Raw genomic sequence first — 20,273 nt, forward strand, 5'->3', positions numbered from 1 at the left:
TTTTATGTTGCCCGTGTCGTCAATGTTGTTTAAGTGTTGTGTTAGTGTTTCTGTTTGACCTTTTGGTATGATTTCCAGTATGTCGTCTACGTAGCGTTTCCATAGTTTTATTTTGCAGTTTGGGGGGCAGTGGCTATGGCTTTTTGTTCCAGGTCTTCCATGAAAAACTTGCACAGGGTGGCTGATAACGGGTTACCCATGGTGAAGCCTTCCAATTGTTTGTATATTGTGTTGTCGTATGTGAAGTAAGTGGAGTTAGCTACCAGTCCTATCAGTTGTGCTATGTTGTCTGCTCTTTTGTGTAAAGTCTTGTCCTGTCTGATTCTGTTAACTACTATGTCTATGGTTTTTTGGGTTGGTGTTTTTGTGAACAGGGATGTGACGTCATGTGAGATGAGTATGTTGTTGTCTTCTATTGTAATTTCATTTAGTTCTTTTGCCAGTTCTATGCTGTTTTTGCAGTGTTGGTCTGTGTTTCCTAATAACGGGCTGATGATTCTGCTGATATCTTTTGCCATGTTGTATGTTGGTGTACCTATGCTGTCAACTATTGGTCTAAGTGGGGTATTCTGTTTATGTATTTTTGGCGTTCCATATATTCTTGGTGTTATGTTCGCCGTGGGAATCCAGTGTTTATACATTTTTTCTGTTATTTTTCCTTTTTCGTGCAGTGGCTTCAGTAATTTTTTCATGTTTTTCTTAATGTTTTCTGTTGGATCTTTTTTAAGTATTTCATATGTATTTTTGTCCTCTAGCATCTGGTTCATCTGTTGTTTATATTTTTCTCTGTCCATAACCACTGTGGTAAAAAAAAAAACTAGAGTGATAAATGATGAACTGATAAAAGTTATCAACTGGTTTGACATAAACAGACTTTCACTGAATCTTAATAAAACAAATTTTATGTGGTTTAATGACAGAGACAACAAAGATGTAACAATAAAAATAAATGGAATGGACATTCAAAGGGTGAAAGAAACGGAATATTTAGGAGTCATGTTTGATGAAGCTATCACCTGGAAGTCACACATAGATTATATCAGAGGTAAAATTGCCAAAGCCATTGCAGTACTACATAAAGTTAGTTTTTTACTGAATAGTTCTGGATTGCTGACAATGTATAACTCACTAATTGTTCCATACTTGACTTACTGTGTAGAAATATGGGGATCCACATGTAAAACTCATACACAACCACTGTTTATTCTACAGAAAATAGCATTGAAAATCATTAATAACAATCACTAGAGATCCATCCAATCCGTTATTCATCAAATATAAACTACTGAAATTTCGTGATCTAGCGAATATGAAAATATTGCAAACAATGTATAAAGCTAAAACCAATACGTTACCCACCAACTTTCAGAAAACGTTTGAAAAAAGAGTCAGTAATTATTTCTTAAAAGGAACTGAAGTATTTAAAAATACGAAGTTTAGAATCAGAATGAAGGAGATGACTATATCTGTAAATGGCGTGAGAAGAATATGGAACAACCTTAGCAAAGACATAAAAGAATCAAAGTCACTAAATATATATTTAAAAAATGTGTCAAATCAAGTGTATTTCAAAACTACAATAACCTATATATGTATATACATGAAAAAAAACTATCCTGATAAATGATCTTAATAAACAGCAGCATTAGACCTGAAACTTCTTTGATTTAGTGGTGACTCAGAAACCATCAATAGAGAACTGAAAGGAACATGGGAAGCATGATTAAGTCTCTTATCTTCCCAAATTAAGTAGGATTTTATATAACATTATAAGCTTACCATTCAAAAGCCAACCTCTGGTAGAGTGGAAGCAGAGAGAAAGCAGGTCCTCAAACACGGATGGGGGGGGGGGGGGGGGGGAACACATGCCAAGAGGCCAAACTGTGAGGGACATGGGAAACATTAGTCTCCAATAATCCACAATTAAGTATGATTTCATAAAACATTTTAACTTACCATTTGAAAAGAGACTCAACAGCCAAACTTTGGTACAGTGGAAGCAGATAGAAAGCAGGTCTTCGAACAAGTCCACAATGAACAGAGAGAACGACTCCTCAAATATATCAGATCAGCCTGAAATAGAGAATAAGTGATGATTTAGTGTACATGATCACACAAAATTAAGGATTAATACCCATGCACAATAAATCTGTAAAGGATCATTAAAACAACAAATAAGGAATTACAACATCTATAATGTGTGATGATAACTGTATTAAATATTTCCCACCTTATCAGTGGAGCAGCTTTTTAAGCAGCTCACTCTTCTCTGCTAGTCTATTGATCACAGATTGCCGTTAGAGGCAAGGGTCCAGGCAGTACAACTCAATGGGAGAAAAACTGTTTTGGAAGAAATTTCCAAAAAGAAACTGTCCAAATGTTTTCCCTGAACATTACTTTACAGTGATTGGATTCGCAAACCTGCCATATTAGTCATTCCTATGTTGCTGAAAGTCCTTTCTACTGGTCAACATCACACTTTTGTTTTTTGTTTTGTTTTTTGCTGCATTCATTCAGTAAGATTTTTAAGCACTCTGATGGGGTTTTTAAATTACTGCAGAAGAATTCAATGGACGTGCAACTTTGCACAATGAAGGTGAAAGAGTTCTGTGACACCACTGAGCAACAGAGGGAGCGATTTGATGACATCTACCTGTCCACTGAGCGCGTCTCCGGTCCCCCGAGCTTCCAGAGAGGGCCAGCACAAGGAAACATACGCACACATTTCAAGCAACTCCACAACAGTGTTCTGGACAACCTTCTCTGCCAGATGCAGGATCGATTTAAAGATCACGAAAAGTTAATGTTCCTCTCCCTCCTCAACCACCAGCATTTTAAGACTTACCGGAAAAAATTCCCACACACGGCCTTTTTCAGCTTGACACAGAGCCACGCAGTTTTGTTTGATCATCTGTCCTGTTTAAAAACAGAGCTGACTGTGATGTATGCCATGGCAGACTTTGAAGGCAAATGTCCCAGTGATCTGCTTAAATTTCTACACAGCAAACATCTGAGTGAGAGCATGCCACAGCTGCACAGATTGGTGTGTCTGGCCTTGACTATTCCTACGTCTGCTGCTACCGTCGAGCCAACATCCTCTGCCATCAGGGGAATAAAAACGCTTGCCAGGAACACGACAGGACAGGGGCAACTCAGCCTTGGCCTCCATGGCCATAGAAAAAGACTTGCTGATGGAACTAAAGGAGAGAAATCAGCTCTATGACAAAGTTATTGAAGTCTTCCTGCACAAAGAGAGGATGGTGGAGTTTGTCTATAAATAATCAACTGTAGTGAGTGTTATGAATTATATTTACATAAATAAATTATAACTTAATGCAGCATGGGAGCTGCCCAAAGTGCTGCACAGGCTAAACCAAAACACAACCAATCAAAGCAACAAAAACAGAAGATAAAAATACTAATCAAAAGCAGATAAAACATGAGGAATACTAAGAACACAATAAAACACTAAAACGAGTCACTTGTCTAAAAGCCACATCATAAAAGTGGGTCTTTAAACGAGAATTAAAAACCGCCAATGATGGAGCCTGCCGAACTCCAATGGGCAACGAGTTCCACAGCTTTGGGGCAGCACAGTAAACACGACTGTAATGAAACCGTGTTGAGTTCTGGATCTGAACGTGAAAACAGTGATGAAGATAGGAGGGAAACAGAACACTTGGATTAAGATTAAATGGCAAAACGAGGCTTAAAACTAGCTAGAACCCTTTCAGGTGCCCAGAGTGTTTTAAACGGTTTATCAACAAGTTGTCTTTTCACAAACACGTGACTTCTCACTCAGGTCATAAAAGCTCATCCACTTTTCTAATTAAGAAACATCCTAGAAGCACGCAAAAAGATTCAAAAAGAGGAGACAATGCAGGGAAAATGTTTACTTGTGCTGATTGTGGCAAAACATTTAGATCTTCATATAATCTTAAAGTTCACGTGAGGCTCTACTCTGGAGAGAAACCATTAGCCTGTGCGGTAAAACATTTCACTTTAAACGTGCATAACTTTCACATGACATGCCACAGAAAAAAAGACATGTCGGTGTGAGGTGTGTAACAAAATACAATCTCACTGGCAAATCCGAGTCGGTACAAGTCGCAGTGGAGAAAAACCATTTTCTTGCTGTAACGGCGATAAGCGTTTCAGACCTCCACCTGGTTAAAACACAGACAATTAAAAATGTAACTCCCAAAACAAAAAATAACATCTCCAATTACACACAGACATTAGCTGATGAGCTTGTGATTGGTGTCAATGTGCACCATATACTTTGGGCAAGGAACTGTGTACGTCCTTCTCACTACACATCCCAGATGTGTCATTCGAGCAAGTACACCCGCACTGTCCACACGATGCATGGATGCATACAGTCGGTCCCACTGTACTCTATGTCCCTGGGCAAGTAGAGCACCTCGGACTACCCTGTACCCAGCATCTGGCATGTTGCTCTTAATTACTGTGATAAAATAATCTAGTTCCTCATCACTGCATTTACTGTATGTGGCAGATACAAATATATAAATAAATATATTATTTTCAGACATCCGTCTAAATAGAGTTGCTCTGGATACACCAAGGAGTTTGGTAATGACACTTGTTGGCAGACCCATTTCCACAAGGTGTTCGAAAGCCTCTCGCGACACCGCCAATCATTGACGGCCACGAGAACCTCTTTCAACGTGTACTGTTATTAATGTCTTTTGATTATCTCTTTCCTGCTGGATAATAGTATTCAGATCGGAAAGAGCAGAAAGTATATCCTCTCCCTCCCACATCAACAATGTCACCTAGAGCACCTAATAAAACTAAATAATGGTGACAAGCAAACTATAGCCCTTCCCCATCAACAGGTTGCCTCTCCAAGATGCTTGACAGTCGATCGTAAAATCTCTCAAGGATGTCACACCTCAATGATTCCTAGAGGAAACAAAACAAAAACAGAACAAACATGAATTGGATAACTGTTGGGTAATAGAAATAAAATAACAACTTCCAAATATCTTATGGCACTTTTATTTTTTTAACACTCCAGCTATGATAGTTTTAATAAAAAACATTTTTAAATAAGACCAACTGTAGATTCAAAGGTACATGAAAGGATGAAGCAGTATTTCTGTTTATTATGTGCCAGAGCTCATTGGCCAAAATTTAAAGATGTATTTTATTTTTTTTAAGTAATATTTCTTTAACTATCGCACACCACCAGAAAATCTAACATTTATGCACCGGCTCAGCCAGTGTCTGTCTCCTTATTACTGCACGCACAGCCTAAAGCAGGGGTGTCAAACTCAAATTCACAATGGGACAAAATTAAAAACTGGGACAAAATTGAGGGCCAAACTCAATATTTGCTGAAAAGTTTATTTACAGATGTCTTGTTATTCATTTGGAAAGAAACTTATTTTTGCATCTGAACACAGAATCTGATATGACCAAATTACACACGAGCAAGTACATTTTAAATAAAACACATCACTCGTTACTTATGTCTCAATTTTTATTTACTCTTTTTACTCCTTACAATGTGTACATTTTCAGTATTTAGATTGTTTTACCTTTTGGATATTTTAAGTTTGTCTGTTTTATGTTTTATTTTAGTTTACTCTTTATTATTATGTTTTACTCTCCTGTTTGGCTTCTGTAAGTTATTGCTGCTGTGACATCACAGTTTCCCCACTGAGGGACAATAAAGGGATTTTCTATTCTATTCTTCAATTTGTAGTCTGTCCAGTTCCCATTTTAGAGTAAGTTGAATCTTTTTTTTACAGGCCAACAACAAAAACCAAAAATAGCAATTATCTTCTATGAAAATATCTCAGTTATTAACTTTCATGCATTGGAGCAGAAAAAGTTCATGACAATTAAATGTTTCAAGCTCAGTTCTCTCCACTCTGATGGTCACCTGTTCCAGCCAGATACCTTATTTCTAGGCGTTCAAAGTCGGAAACTCGCTGAGTAAACTGGGCGCTTAGAGGAGTATCTTCAGACTAGTTGTTTAAGACTGAGGGTAACGCTGCACACGCCGATTCTACTAGCATGGATGCTAATGATCGTAAACATAAAAGAGGGCTTTCTTCGTCTCGCGCGCTAACGCCGCAAAGCACTGTGGGATTAGTGGTCTTATCAGCAAAATCGCCCGGCGGGCCAGTTTTAATACCGGTATTATATATTTGATATTTGATTTCGCGGGGCAAATAAAAATAGACCAAGGGCTTGAGTTTGACAACCGTGGCCTAAAAAAATGGTACCTAGACACGCTAACTAAACAAATGTTCGCTTGAGTTTAGCTTGATGTTAAACTACCGTAAATCCTCTAATACAGGCCCGGGCCTGTATTTGACTCAAGCTCATCAAGCTCCAGGCCTTTATTGGAAAGAGGGCCAGTATTAGAGGCAGGCCTCTATTTCTATTTGAGCAAAATGAACTAATGGTTTGCTGGAGTTTTTGACAATTAAAATTGTGCCCACATTTTCAAAGTTAAACACATTTCTTTTAACAACGGTAGTTTCTGCTTCAGCCCTCTCCCCCCTCCCCCCGCGCAGCAGCCGCAAACTCACTGATGCGCCTGCAGCCTCTCGGAGTTCCTGCTGCTCTAAACATTAAAATAATTATTTCATTTTCTGTTCCTCACTTCTGATTACCTTCAATGGTGTCTGTATGTTGCAACAGCAGGTACAAAAACTAACTTGTTTTTATTTGACTATTTTTCTGTCCTGTCTGTTTATTATCTTCCTGCATCTCCTCTCAATCCTAAAGAAAAACTGCTGCCTGGGTTCATATATATTCACCTTATGAGTTACCTTTGAACTGCAGTTCTAAAATATCTACCGACCGCAAAAACAGCGGAGCGCTTGCTGTTTGGCGGCCGTATCAGTGATCAGTGCGTTGGAGGACAAGTTGATGCGCGCACCGCCCCGCTCCACAGCATGCAGCGAAACGCATCAGGCGCAAATAAAAGACAGAAAACATTAAAGGAAATGAACCGACATGAACGATCGCGTGTCAGTACCTACGGTCTGGCACAGCGCATTGCTGATCACAGAGAATGTGATCATACGATAATTCAATAGGGAGCGTGGTTTCACAGACGCGGAAGTGATAGCGTCGGTGAAAAGCCGGCTGCTCTAGGAAACCCCCGAGCGTTCGAGCGTCAACGAAGTGACACGGAAATGCCGGGCTTTCCAGAAGTAAGTAAGATAACTTACTATGAGCTGATAGTTCGTTGGATTGATCGGTAGGTTGGAAACTCTGATCATGAATCTGAAGAAACGATGACTGAGCTGTAAAGGCGACTTCCGTTTATAGCCGCGGTTTGTGACGTAGGTGCGACGTGGAGGGAATCCCCGCGAGGGGCATGCTGGGAGTCCCTACTTCGCGGATTTTCACCTATCGCGGCCAGGTCTGGAACGCATCTACCGCGATAAACGAGGGATTACTGTAGTTCATACACCCCCTACTGCTGCTCCCCAGAGTGTTCTGCAGCATAATCAGCACGTTCTCTTTGAACTTGATAGTGTAATGACCTGGCTGGGGTTGTAAGCCAGGTGCATTCTGGGTATTGTGTTATATGTGTTTCCTATCGTTCTGCTAGTTCCTATGTGCTGATTTGCGTGTTGTGTGAGTGTTATGTAAGCCACAGGGAAGGTGATGTGTGTTCTGTGGAGCGGGTTGAATTAGCATGGTTAACTGACACCGTGACTCTGTGTGGTAGGAGCGTGATAGAGGATCGTGTCTGAAGTGTTATAAAGCTTGAAGAAAAAGCCTAATAAATGTCTGCGTGAATCCCTACTGCCCCTGCTGGTTGATTTAGGGACTATAACCCTGCCGCTGGGACGCTTGTACTTGCTTGTTACCACATTCCATCCGGCCACAATAAAACACCGGCCACAATAAAACACCGGCCATTATTTACCTCCGCTGACTCTGACACCGGCCAAAATTGGAGACCCGGCCTTTAATTGAATACCGGCCTGTATTAGAGGATTCACGGTATATGTAAAAAGAATATAAACACTTGTAAAAAAAGGAGATCCAAAGGTACTTGCCTAACATTGTTAAAAAGCCTTTAGTAGAATAGAATAGTCTTGCTGACCTTAAATGAAGTTCTGATGTTCTAAAATATTGTGTGGATAAAAATTTGAGAGAAAATGTAACAAAACGTTCATCTTTGTCCACCACAGGTGGCAATGAGCAAAAACTGAGCTAATGGATGGTCAGTGCTGAAGGCCATGTCATCTTTGAGGGGGTCCTGCCAACATTTTCAACAGGGCTTGCAGCGGTGTTTGACACATTTTACACCTTCAACCTGCAATATCAAGATGAGGCAGCAAAGACTTTGGAGTTTGTGCAATGGTAAAATGATCCTGTGAAATTATTTATTTTGAAAACACGGCACTGTAGAAAAAAACAGCAATGCCAAGATTTCAAAACTATCAATCTGGTCATAATCAAAAGTTGGCAAATTTGTTGATGGGGTTTCAATATATTTAAAGGGATGTTCCACCCCTAAGTGAAATTTGGTCTATTTCCATATTCCCCACAGTTGAATAAGTAAGAAAAAAGCAGTTAGTAACCAACGCAGTAATTCTCCTGATCTGGAAGCAGTCCATTTGCTTTAGCTTAGCATAAACAATGGAAGTGAATAGCAAAAGTTAGCATTTTGTGTGCAAATGTGATTAAAATTACTCAATAATGATACCAATTATTCTTGGTGACCTCAATAATCATGTTGACTGCAAATAAAAACTAGGAAATAACACAAAGGACTTGCAGGAGACAATTTAGACTTGGGACTACTTTTCGACAAAGCACCACTGTAACCACTGCTGAATGGCGCATGGATATAACACAGTGGTCAAAAATTACGTGTGATTTGCACAGTATTTTTTTTCGTAGATTATTATACAGGTGTAATACAAGAAAAAGCCTTACTTATGTAGCAAAGGGATGTGAAAACGAGCCAAAGACATACAGCTGCAGCGTATTTCACGTTATTCCCACAGATGTTTGTTTACAGAAGCCGGAGGTTTTTTGGACCGCTGTGTTATATCCATACGCCATGCAGCGCAGGTTACAGTGGTGCTTTGTCGTAATGTAGTTCCAAGTCTAAATTGGCTCCTGAAAATCCTTCGTGTTACTTTTTACTTTATATTTTCCGTCGACACGATTATTGAGCTCACCAAGAACAATTTGCATTGACTATTTTAATCACTTTTGCACACAAAATGCTAGTATCTGTCATTCACTGTTGATGCTAAGCTAAAAAGCAGACGTACTGCTGCCAGATCAGGAGAATTTCTGTGCTGGTTACTAAATGCTTTTTCTCACTTTTCTAACTGTGGGGAAAATGGAAGTAGACAAACTTCACTTAGGGGTGGAATATCCCTTTTAAAAGCATGATAATTTCTCCAAAATACAGTACATTCAGAAAATATTCAGAGAACATCACTTTTCTCTCATTTTGTTATATTACAGCCTTATACCAAAATAGTCTATATTCCACACACAACACCCATAATGATGATTTGAATATATTTTTATTTATTAAAATAAAGATCACTGAGAAATATCGTGTACATTAATATTCACAGCCTTTGCCATCAAGCTCTAAATGTTGTCTTGTTGCATCCTGTTTCCACTGATCCTCCTTCAGATGTTTCTGAAGTTTAAAGCCATACTTTGCCAATTTTTCATATTTTTAAATCATTGTCTTGACCCAGTATGTGCTAAAATGACCCTTTACAGGTTTAATGAAATGCCACTCAGACTCCCATTGCCCTCTGTGGCCAAAATACCGCACTTGCAACTTTAGAGTGTTGGGCCACTCCCCGCTGGACTTAGAAAAAGGAGCTGACATACCTGGCGCTGCAGTCTGCTTCCAGCTTCTTGCATGTTTTAGATCATGAACACAGCTGGTTTGTTTTATTTAGTGATGAATCACTCCTGTAGACACTAATGAAAATACATTTCAGCTGTTAGATTAAGGTGTTAAAATAAAAATACGAACGCACAGCGAGGAGATAAGTTTTACGTTTGGTTTCACTAACGGACACTAGGGGGTGCTAAAACAAGCCTAAACTGCCAAGTGTTCCTTCAACAGGAGTCATCCTGTGGTAAATTCAGTTGGTTGTGTCACACCCTGTCCTGTCTCCCCTTATGGTTTAGTCATGTGTCTCTGTTAATTGCTCCCACCTGCCTCTCATTTTCCAATCACCCAAGTTCCCAACCCTCTTGTATTTAAACCCCTTCAGTTCTTTGTCTCGTGTTGGATCATTGTTTCTGTCAGACGCGTGCCGGTGAGTGAAGCTGAGGCAGGATCCACACGTGGGTGCAAAGGCAGGCAGGCAGACAAGCAGGAATGGTTTAAAGGTTTTAATACGAAACACGGTGATTGGAAAATGAGAGGCAGGTGGGAGCAATTAACAGAGACACATGACTAAACCATAAGGGGAGACAGGACAGGGTGTGACAGATTGGACATGACGATCCTTGACAGTACATGTCAGAGCATAAAACAATCAAAAACTCAAAGAAATATGGCCATGTTTGCCGTTACTGGGTTGGTAGCAGGTGCTTTGATTATTAAAGTGGTTAGAAACGCTTATAAATACTTTTATGGAGACGCAGAAAAAGAGGATTTATCCTCTTTAGAACAACCGGAGTCTGATTTTAATAGCCTTGGACCCGGAAAATCAACACATCTTTATCTTGATCCACTGATTTCCAGTGTTGGGAGTAACGCGGTACAAAAGTAATTAATTACTGTAATGCATTGCTTTTTGCTGTAATGTGGTAATGTAAGGCATTACAGGGAAAGAAAATGGTAATATTTACTCAGTACAATTGTCAGTAACGCAGTAATTACAATGCATTTTTAAACCCAGAATCAAGATGTGGGTTTCTTAAAAATTAAAATTGCGGAAAGCCCAAAATAAAGATCCGGTATCTACATATATGACGTCATTTATGGACTCAGCTTTGTGGGCATTCTATGAGCAGAGAGGACGCAGCGGTAATGGCTCAAATAATCCAGCTGTGTCCTGCGCGCGGCCGCTGTTATATTCACAAAATCGCTCCACCAAAACAAAGTCATTCACTTGCGATCGTTCATATTCTCTGTACTTTCTGTACATTTCTGACGTGCTTTGCTTCAGCTGAGTTCATAATCTGTGCCCTCGCTCGGTGATTTCGACTCATTGCTGCAGGAGCGCAGCGCATATTAAGCTTTTTTTTTTTGCGTTCGGTAGATCCCTTTGGCTGATTAGAAATCTAGGAAACTGTTTTTCTGGAAGACGGTGAAAACATGCAGCATGCAGGACGGTTAGAGAGAGAAAGGGCCGGAAATTATTCAAACAAAGTCAAGAAAACAAAACAAAGAGCTTGAAAAGAAAAAAAGTAGGTAGATTTAGCCCCAATACACATTTTTACCAGTGAAAAGCAAAAATATATAAGCATTTCATATTTATACATGTGATAGAATCAGATCACCCCAGAAGTCAGTCCCACATCCAGGGCCGTATCAAGGCATTTGGGGACCAAAGCAAAATAGGCTTGGAGCCCCCACCACCTCACTCCCTGCTCAGTTAATCTAGATGGCAGCGTGCTGAGAGTACAGATTGTTGTTGCTTTTATTTAATAAACAATCATTTTAAAGCACTGAGCGTCACATTACCAGATTCATATTGAAGTTGTTTTGGTGAAAGTAACTTAAAGTAATGCCAAAGTAGTGTAATGCCTTACATTTTAAAATCAGTAATCTTGTAATGTAATCAATTACTTTAAAATGAGGGTAACAAGTAATAAATAATGCATTACAGTTTTGAAGTAACTTGCCCAACACTGCTGATTTCCCTCTTTCCTGTTCACTCTTTCTTGACATTTTTTAATCACAATTGCCAATTTTTGCTCATTTTAAATATGTATTTTAAACATTTTCTAAATGCTTTTTTATATGTTTACATTTTGTGCTTTTGAGAAGCGCCTCATGATTTTTATCTTGAGAGGCGCTATAGAAATGATACTTTCTTCTTCTTTACAGAGACATCGACCCATCGGTTACAGACGATGAAGGGACGAATCGTCTCTCTCTGAAAGCTGACAGAACTGATGTTGAACATTCTTACGGAGAAACAGAAGACAGTTTATCCACTTTGCGAAAACCAGAATATGAAAGCAGCGATGGTTTTGGCCTGGAGATAGCAACTAGTCTACTCAGAGACGTCGAACAATCGGTTTTCTATGAAGAGGATTCTGGATCCCAAACAAGTCTCTCTGTGGCCCATGAAGACGCAGAACCACTGACTGAAAAATCTTTCTTTTTCTTTTCTTTTCTTTTTTTCTTTTTTCTTTTTTTACCGTGTCCTGTCTGGCTGTGAAGCAAACAGAATTGATGTCTGAATGCTGGTAACAAGCCTTACAGATTTAGTCTCAGGTGGAGCATCTTTCTGATTTTACGTCAGATGAAGTAACTACGTCAGATTTGGATGTGTTTGACTTAAGAGACTCTGGCTCTAAAGCTCCCAGTGCGCTGAAAGAATTAGAGGCTTTTATGGAAGGAGAAGCGAAAACATCTCCGGTTTCAGCGGAAGATTGGCCTGGAGATAGAAACTAGTCTACTCAGAGACGTCGAACAATCGGTTTTCTATGAAGAGGATTCTGGATCCCAAACAAGTCTCTCTGTGGCCCATGAAGACGCAGAACCACTGACTGAAAAATCTTTCTTTTTCTTTTCTTTATTTTTATTTTATTTTATTTACCGTGTCCTGTCTGGCTGTGAAGCAAACAGAATTGATGTCTGAATAGACAGTGACACATCTGTTTTTTTAGAGGAAGAACTGATTCAGGGCAACACATGTGCGCTCCAGAGGGCCCTCAGTCGACGCGCAGGTGCAGTCATAGAGATCAGGGTAGGCCGGTGGTGGTGCGGGGGGCGTTCGGCCACCCCGTCGGTGGGTGACTCGCCGGCTCGGCTGGGGGTCACGGGCGCCGGCTGTAGTGGAGTGGGGTCGGTGATGTTGTCGGCCCCCCCTTTCGGCGGGTGGCGTCCCCGCCGCAAGGTACTGGGCTTCGGCTGGAGTCTCAGCGCCACCATCAACTCCCCCTTCGGCAGGTGGTGTTCCCACTCCAGGGTGCGGAGTCTCAAGCCTGATTCATGCTTCTCCGTCAGCTCCGCAAGGGACAGACGCGCACGGATTGATGGAAGCGTTTTGCCCTCATACTTCTCCGTCTCCTGGGGAGTGTTGGGGAGTGTTGCAAAGCAATTGCCCGGCAGGACAACAGAGGGCGTAGCGCTGTTCTGTGGTATCCTGTCATGTATCCGGTCCAAGATAGTGCGTTTATATTGTGTTTTTTTGTATATAAGAGACTTTTTAACACAGACAAATTTGTCTCTCATCCTCCTCCACCTCTTCATGCGCTCACCACCTCTAAACCCACGTTTCCTGTCATTTCCGTCCACAAATAAAACGCTTTCTCCGTATCTTTTCACTCCTCCAGTCACGGGGGAATTAAACGTTCATGTTTTAGAGTTAAGTCGCGATGTATTCTTCAAGCTTTTCCGTGTCTGCCGCTAGTTATCCTCGGCTCTGTTTATGCTTTTGAGGGCGCAATGGCAGCATGTAGACAACACAACATCCGTCTCCACTGATGGATGTTTAGAAAAGAGAGCTCGACTCCGTCCGTTCTTGCGGAGCTCTCCGGCAGGCCCGCAAGGACGTTGCGTGTCTCCGCACTGACGCAGACGGAGAAGCATGAATCAGGCTTCAGGTGCAGTGCCACTGCAACTGTCAACCTCCCTCCCCTAGGGCAGGTGGGTTTCCCACCCCTGGGTGAAATAATCCTGCTGCAGAGACGACACAGACTCTGTGGGTGTCATTGACCTTGGAGATATTGGACAGACTGGTCACCCTGGCGGCGCCGTTGTAGTTAACAACACCCAAAGAGGGAATGACATGCAGCAACAGGCCACGCGTGCATGGCTCAGTCTACTCGAAAGGCACATCCTCAGACTGAGCAGCAACGACAGGCCATGTATGACCTGAAGGTCGCATTATGCTCAGCTCCGTGCCTGGCGCTTCCTGATTGTGACAAAGAGTTCCACCTTGAGGTCGTGTTCTCATCTAACTGCTTCAGTGTCGGTCTTTATCAAGTATATGACTGTGACAGGCGTGTCGTAGCATATGCTAGTAAGCTCTTGTCCGGTCCTGAGTTTAAATACTCTTGACTGTGAAAAGCTTTGCTTTCCACCATGTGGGCAGTTAAACACTTTTCCAGCTACATTGGTGGACAGAAAATCATCGTCATTGAAACACAACATCGGCCAGTGACCTTCTTTCCGCTTCCGGTCGGTAACAAGATGGCGCCTGTGCTTGGCTTAGCCGCAGTCACCGGCCACTTTTTCAAACTTTTCTCCACTAACCTCCTCTTTTCCACCTTGCTCCTGTCTGCGATACTCTTCAGTAGTGTCCCTGCTACCATCTCCTATGATCGCCAGACTCTTTTGTCCTTCCGTTTGTTCACGATCGCCCACGATATTCTGGTCTGGTTGAACTCTGCCCGAGTGGTAATTCTTTTCTTAGCCAGCCCCGGGGTTCTGGTCGTGGGGGAGGCCTAGCTGTTGTTTTCAGAGACCATCTTCCACGTAGCTCTACAACCTCTGGTCACTTTGCTTCCTTTGAACTGCAGCTGATTAAAGTCGGGCGTAAGGACCCGTTCTACTGTGCTGTGGTTTATCGTCCACCTGGTCCAAACAGTTCTTTTCTTCAGGAGTTTAGTAACTTTCTATCCTCCACTGTGAAGCTGTCCAGACTGGTGATTGTTGGTGACTTTAACATCCACGTTGATGATCCCTCCCATCACTTTGCCATGAATTTCTCCAGCATTATGGACTCCTTCAGCTTTACCCATCATGTTTCTGGCCCCACACACACCAGGGGGCACACTCTGGACCTTGTTTTTACTTCTGATCACCATTGCATTTTCTTTAACTTGTCAGTTTCTGCGCCCCCACCTCCTGCTCGCCGTATGGTTAGTTCTCGTTTTCTTAATGAGAGCACAGCTAGCAATTTTTCTGCTGCTTTTGATCCACCCTGTTCTTCTGATAACGACCCAGATTCCTCACCTTCTCAGTCTAACGATCACTGCCTCTCCATTCTGGACAATATCTGTCTTGTCAGAACCAGATCAGTTCCTGCAGTGAACCCTACTCCCTGGTTTCATGACAGCCTGAAGCGCCAATGCAGAAAAACTGAGCGTTTGTGGAAGAAAACTCATCTCCACGTCCATCTGCTGCACCTAAAAGATCTTCTGACATCCTTTAACTCTGCAGTCAGAGATGCAAAGGTTTCCTATTTTTCCAACCTGATGTCCCAGAGCAAAGGGAACCCCAAGGTGCTGTTTAACACCATCAGCAGTATCGTCTCTCCTGCCTCTCCTACAGCCTCCATCCACTCTGTTGCAGACTTTCTGTCTTTCTTTGTGAACAAGTCAATAAGGTTAGATCTAGCATCTCTCCTTCAGCCTTATCGCTGCCTCTCCCGACTCCAACCAGACCCATCATCCTAGATAGCTTTGCTCCTGTTTCTTTGCCAGAGTTAACCAAACTAGTTAACTCTATGAAGACCTCTGCATGCCCCCTTGACATCTTACCCTCATCTTTGTTTAAAAGTGCTTTTCAGTCCATCGGTCCCAGCGTGCTCTCCATTATTAATGCTTCTCTGGTTTCTGGTCAGGTTCCTGCTTACTTTAAGAACGCTGTAATCCACCGCTTCTTAAAAAACGAGTCTTGACCCCTCTCTCCATAGCAGCTTCAGACCCATCTCTAAACTTCCGTTCATCTCCAAGATCTTTGAAAAGGTTGTGGCTAAACAACTCACAGCTGCTCTTGATGAACATAACATCTATGATTGCTTCCAGTCAGGTTTTCGTAGAGCTCATTCTACTGAAACAGCTCTTCTTAGGGTCTCTAATGACCTTCTGACTCACAGTGATGCAGGGGACTGTTCTGTTCTGGTCCTGCTGGACCTGACTGCAGCCTTTGACACTGTTGACCATCACCTGCGACTGGAGAGGCTGAGAGACTGGGCAGTTCTATCAGGAACTGCTCTGGAGTGGTTCTCCTCCTATCTTTCTGAGCGTTCCTTTTCTGTGGCCATCTCCAAGTTTAGGTCCTCCACCACCTCCCTTACCTTCTTGGAAAATTAACGGGTTCTTAACCTCTAACCGGAAGCCCGTTAAACATCAAGACCTCTTCATGGCTTGTGATAACCCTAGCGACATCACATGACATGCAGATCTATTGGCGTGAAGTCAAAGGTCTTTCTCGTGTACCCGGAACTGATAAGGATCTGATTGCAGACTCTCTTGCCAAACAAGGTGCAGCTGTTGGTACCCCATGGTCCTTTAACCCCTTGTGGCTCCCTGACAGTGTGTCTTCTCGGTCAAACCCACCCCGTGTGTGTGTCGTGACTTGAGCTCAGGCCGTTAACGCGTCCACCTCTCGACCGTCCGATGGTTTTGAGTCTGTTCTTCCTGTCTTTTCTGAAAACAACCTTGTCAGTCTTCAGTCCCAGAACTCTGATATTAGCAGGATGATCCTGTACCTTTCTGATCCGACAGCTCATCTGCCTTCTCCTGTCAAGCTTGACTCCGTTCCTGAGCTATGGGCTCTCTTTCGTGTTCGTGTCATTCCCTCTCTAGGTGTTGTTAACTACAACGGCGCTGTCAGAGTGACCAGTCGATCCACAGCCTCCAAGGTCAGTGACACCCACAGAGTCTGTGTCGTCTCTGCAGCAAGATTGCTTCACTCGGGGGTGGGAAAACCACCTAAAGCTTGGTTTATGCTTGACGCATTCACTTTCCGCTTGGTGATGCGGCTCGCGGATGGAACGCGCTTCACAACTTGCAGCGTTTATAGGTTCATGCGGCTCGTCTCTGCGGTGAGCTAATATTCTCCCAAACTGTAGGGGGCAGCATAGAGCTCTATGGCATGCATCCAACACTACACCATAGTAGAAGTAAAAATTACTGTTGTTTACAACATGTCATTCCAGCATGTTTTAACAGCGTCCTCGTCTTTTCCGACAGTGCGAGCTATTTCTCTCCAAGAATTATTAACAACGTGTTGATCGCGGTGATCTTTGAGAGCTGAATCATACAAATGTCTGTATTTACGAACCTCTGCCATACTAGTTCTTGCCAGTCCGCCATGTTTTTCCGCGTCCGACCGTCCGCATGGTTAGAAAATTTCCTAGGTGCGTGGTGCGGAAATTTTGGGCCGTGCGGAGGCGCTGTGGAGGGGCGTGGTTGTTAAAATGACGCAACTTCGCGGATGCGTCAAGCATAAACCAACATTAACCTAGGGGAGTTTGCAGTGGCACTGCACCTGAGACTCCGCACACTGGAGTGGGAACACCACCTGCCGAAGGGGGAGTTGATAGTGGCGCCGAGACTCCAGCTGAAGCCCAGTACCTTGCGGTGGGGACGCCACCTGCCGAAGGGGGGGGCTGACAATATCACTGACCCTACTCCTACAGCTGGTGCTAGTGACCTCTAGACCTGACGTTGGTGACTCGCCTACCACAGGGGGAAGGTTGAATGCCACCCTGTGACCACATTGGCTGACCCTGATCTCTGACTGCACCTGCGAGTTGTAACGTCAATAAACCATTACGCTACAGCGTCGACCAAGGGCCCTCCAGAGAACACACCTGCACCAGACACGTTCTGAGACATTGCATTCACCCGCAAACAAACACTTCATATTAGATTCATCCAAACACAGGGTTGCTTTTTTAATACCAAAGTCTTTTTAATATCAAAGTCTTTAATAAATTGTCATGTTTTATAATTGTTTAGTAATAAATTTCTTAACCTTCTTAAACTTGACTCTTTCTTGAAATAAACACAGAGTGGGTGTACATTGATCACTGAACAGGCAAAGATCTTTAGATCTTCTGAATTAACAAATAATCTTTGCTATTAAATTAAATCTTTAAAAATAAATATTATAATCTGTTGATTAAACATAGACCAAGCAAGTTGGTGTATGAATTTATATCTATTATATTTACATATCCATATACAATCTCATTCGTCAATTTGTTTGATCTTAGGAATTAAAATATAAGCTGATAGCAACAGCCTTTAATTCCTATGTTTAGGTCATTAACCCTACAGTAACATTGAATCATCTCTGGTTTCGGTGTTTAACTGGCTTATGCAACATGTGGTGATCTCTCCTCACATCAGCATGGAGCCATAAAAACTCTTCCAGACAGAACGTCACTTTATTTAGAAGTAGGGAATATAAAAACATATATGGAGTAAACTAAGGAAAGATGGGCAAAGCGGGCAGATCTAAAGGCTCCTTATGCTAAATAAATGGGACTTGTGGTATAGCTAGTTTGTGCTGACACGCAGCGGTCAGGGTTGTACAACAGCTCCTATCTATAGAGGGGAAGCCAACATACTCACACTGCTTGTAAACTTCATTGACATTTGAGAAATCATTGATGTCAGCGAGAAGCACGGTGGTTTTAACAACTGCCAGAAATGAAAGTAAACTGCATGAAGAACATCTGCAGAACAATGGCTTCTGCACAGAGGATCGCCTCACCGTTCTCATAAGTGCATCCAGCCATTCGGAGGATCTCCCCCATGTTCACGAGAGCCTAGGAATAAAACACAACAGACTGTTGCAACACATGGACCTGAACTTTGTCCCATGAAGAGCTAACATGATCCTGGTGACACTTTAAAGCCAAAGCACAGTCAGAGCAGCTGCTACGTACTTAGCGGATTATTTTGTTAATACGGCTGAATGTTTGGATAGTTTTACATCTGTGCAGAGCAGCTGTTGTGTTGTTTTAGATCATTCATTCACTCATCATTCATTGGTTTACTGTAAAGAATGTTTTCCCACACAGCTGCTGGTTAACACTGGTTATTAAAGTAAAGTCATGCTAAAAAAGTTACTTTGCAGAATACTAAAGTAACTATAGCCACATCTCAGGTGTGTGGGTGTGAAATCAGCAGATGGAGGATGACACCTGTCTGGTTTGGGCCTGAACACCGCCTGAACACCGAAATGTTCCTTGGTTAGGCTTCGGTTTATGTCTCCACATTTCCTCTGTGATGCAGAGAAATATGCAATATTTTGAGAGGGATGGTTTAGTGCAAAGTACTCACACATCCTGTCATCAGTTTGGTTATGTACCACTGCAGGATCAGATGTAGCTTGTTAACACCCTTTCTGGGTCTAGAGGCTCCTGCTGTAAGACTAGATTGGGCTCACTTCTGGCTGGCTGCTGTTCTTCCAGTTCATCCTTCTGTGACGGTGTTGGTGCTACAGCGTCTTCCGCCGCATCTTCCACCGCGTCTTCAGGCTGTGTCTGCTCTGGGTCTGGCCTCTGGCTCTGCTGACTCGAGCAGGTTCACAGCTGTCGGACGGCTGCCCGAGCAGCCCGACAGAAACTTCTGTAAAGCCCCCGCCGTCTCTTCTTTTGTTCCTCTTCATTTTTTTTCTTTTTACGTTTTGCCGCACCCGAAAGCATCGTGAAAGTTAGCCTACTCAAAAACACCTGCTAGCTTTGTTGTGTCCCGCTCTGACTGACCGCTTCTCTGACGTCCTTAATTGGGTGGCGCCCAAGTTGTAGAATACAGTCATGGGCTGGCGTTAATGTGATGTAGCTAATGTAACGGTCTATGGTTAAGATAAACAGTATTACTATTTTTAGTTAATTAATAAATATTGAAATAAACTGTAGATAGGAGTCCTATCCACAAATTATATCATAGGAGATTTGTACATTTAATTTTAAATTAATTAATTTTAAATTTTGTCCCTCTGTCTGGGCCCCATCCAGCCAATCAGGCCCTAGGCACGTGCCTACTTTGCCTTTGCGTTAATCCGGCTCTGCTCGGGGGTGACGATGGCTGAAGATATCGCGTTAGCGTTCACACTTGTTTAATTTTCTATTTTAATTCTGGTGCCTGTTAGCAGCTGAAACACATCCTCACATGCTTGTGGATATCAAATATTCAATATGAAGACATGACTGTAATAATAAGTGTAGCAGAATGAGGTAATCTGCTCCTGATTTTAATAAATAACACCTGGTATTAAAGTCAGGAGCAGATTACCTCATCCTGCTACATAAGTAAAGGTTAGCTGCTGTAATTTTAGTGTGCTCATAGAAAACGTGACAAAAGAACACAAAACATGTTTCTCTTTATGACCTATATAGTTGTCATCAACATAACAT

The 20,273-nt window shown here is 42.3% G+C and overlaps 1 long non-coding RNA gene across 2 annotated transcripts; it reads right to left on the bottom strand.

The window, feature by feature from the left end:
* Window positions 1–1,841: 1,841 nt before the first annotated feature.
* LOC139063560 (uncharacterized) lies at window positions 1,842–19,086 on the bottom strand. Of its 2 annotated transcripts, XR_011516929.1 has the most exons (6): window positions 19,059–19,086; window positions 18,626–18,680; window positions 18,484–18,552; window positions 4,085–4,929; window positions 1,957–2,073; window positions 1,842–1,881 (listed from the first exon to the last, which is right to left on the bottom strand). It is a non-coding gene; the product is annotated as an uncharacterized lncRNA (long non-coding RNA). The 2 variants fall into 2 exon arrangements; XR_011516928.1 differs by having other exon boundaries at window positions 1,957–4,929.
* Between the last annotated feature and the right edge of the window lie 1,187 nt (window positions 19,087–20,273).

The sequence above is a fragment of the Nothobranchius furzeri genome, chromosome 16, assembly GCF_043380555.1.
Source record: "Nothobranchius furzeri strain GRZ-AD chromosome 16, NfurGRZ-RIMD1, whole genome shotgun sequence".
Lineage (NCBI taxonomy): Eukaryota > Metazoa > Chordata > Actinopteri > Cyprinodontiformes > Nothobranchiidae > Nothobranchius > Nothobranchius furzeri.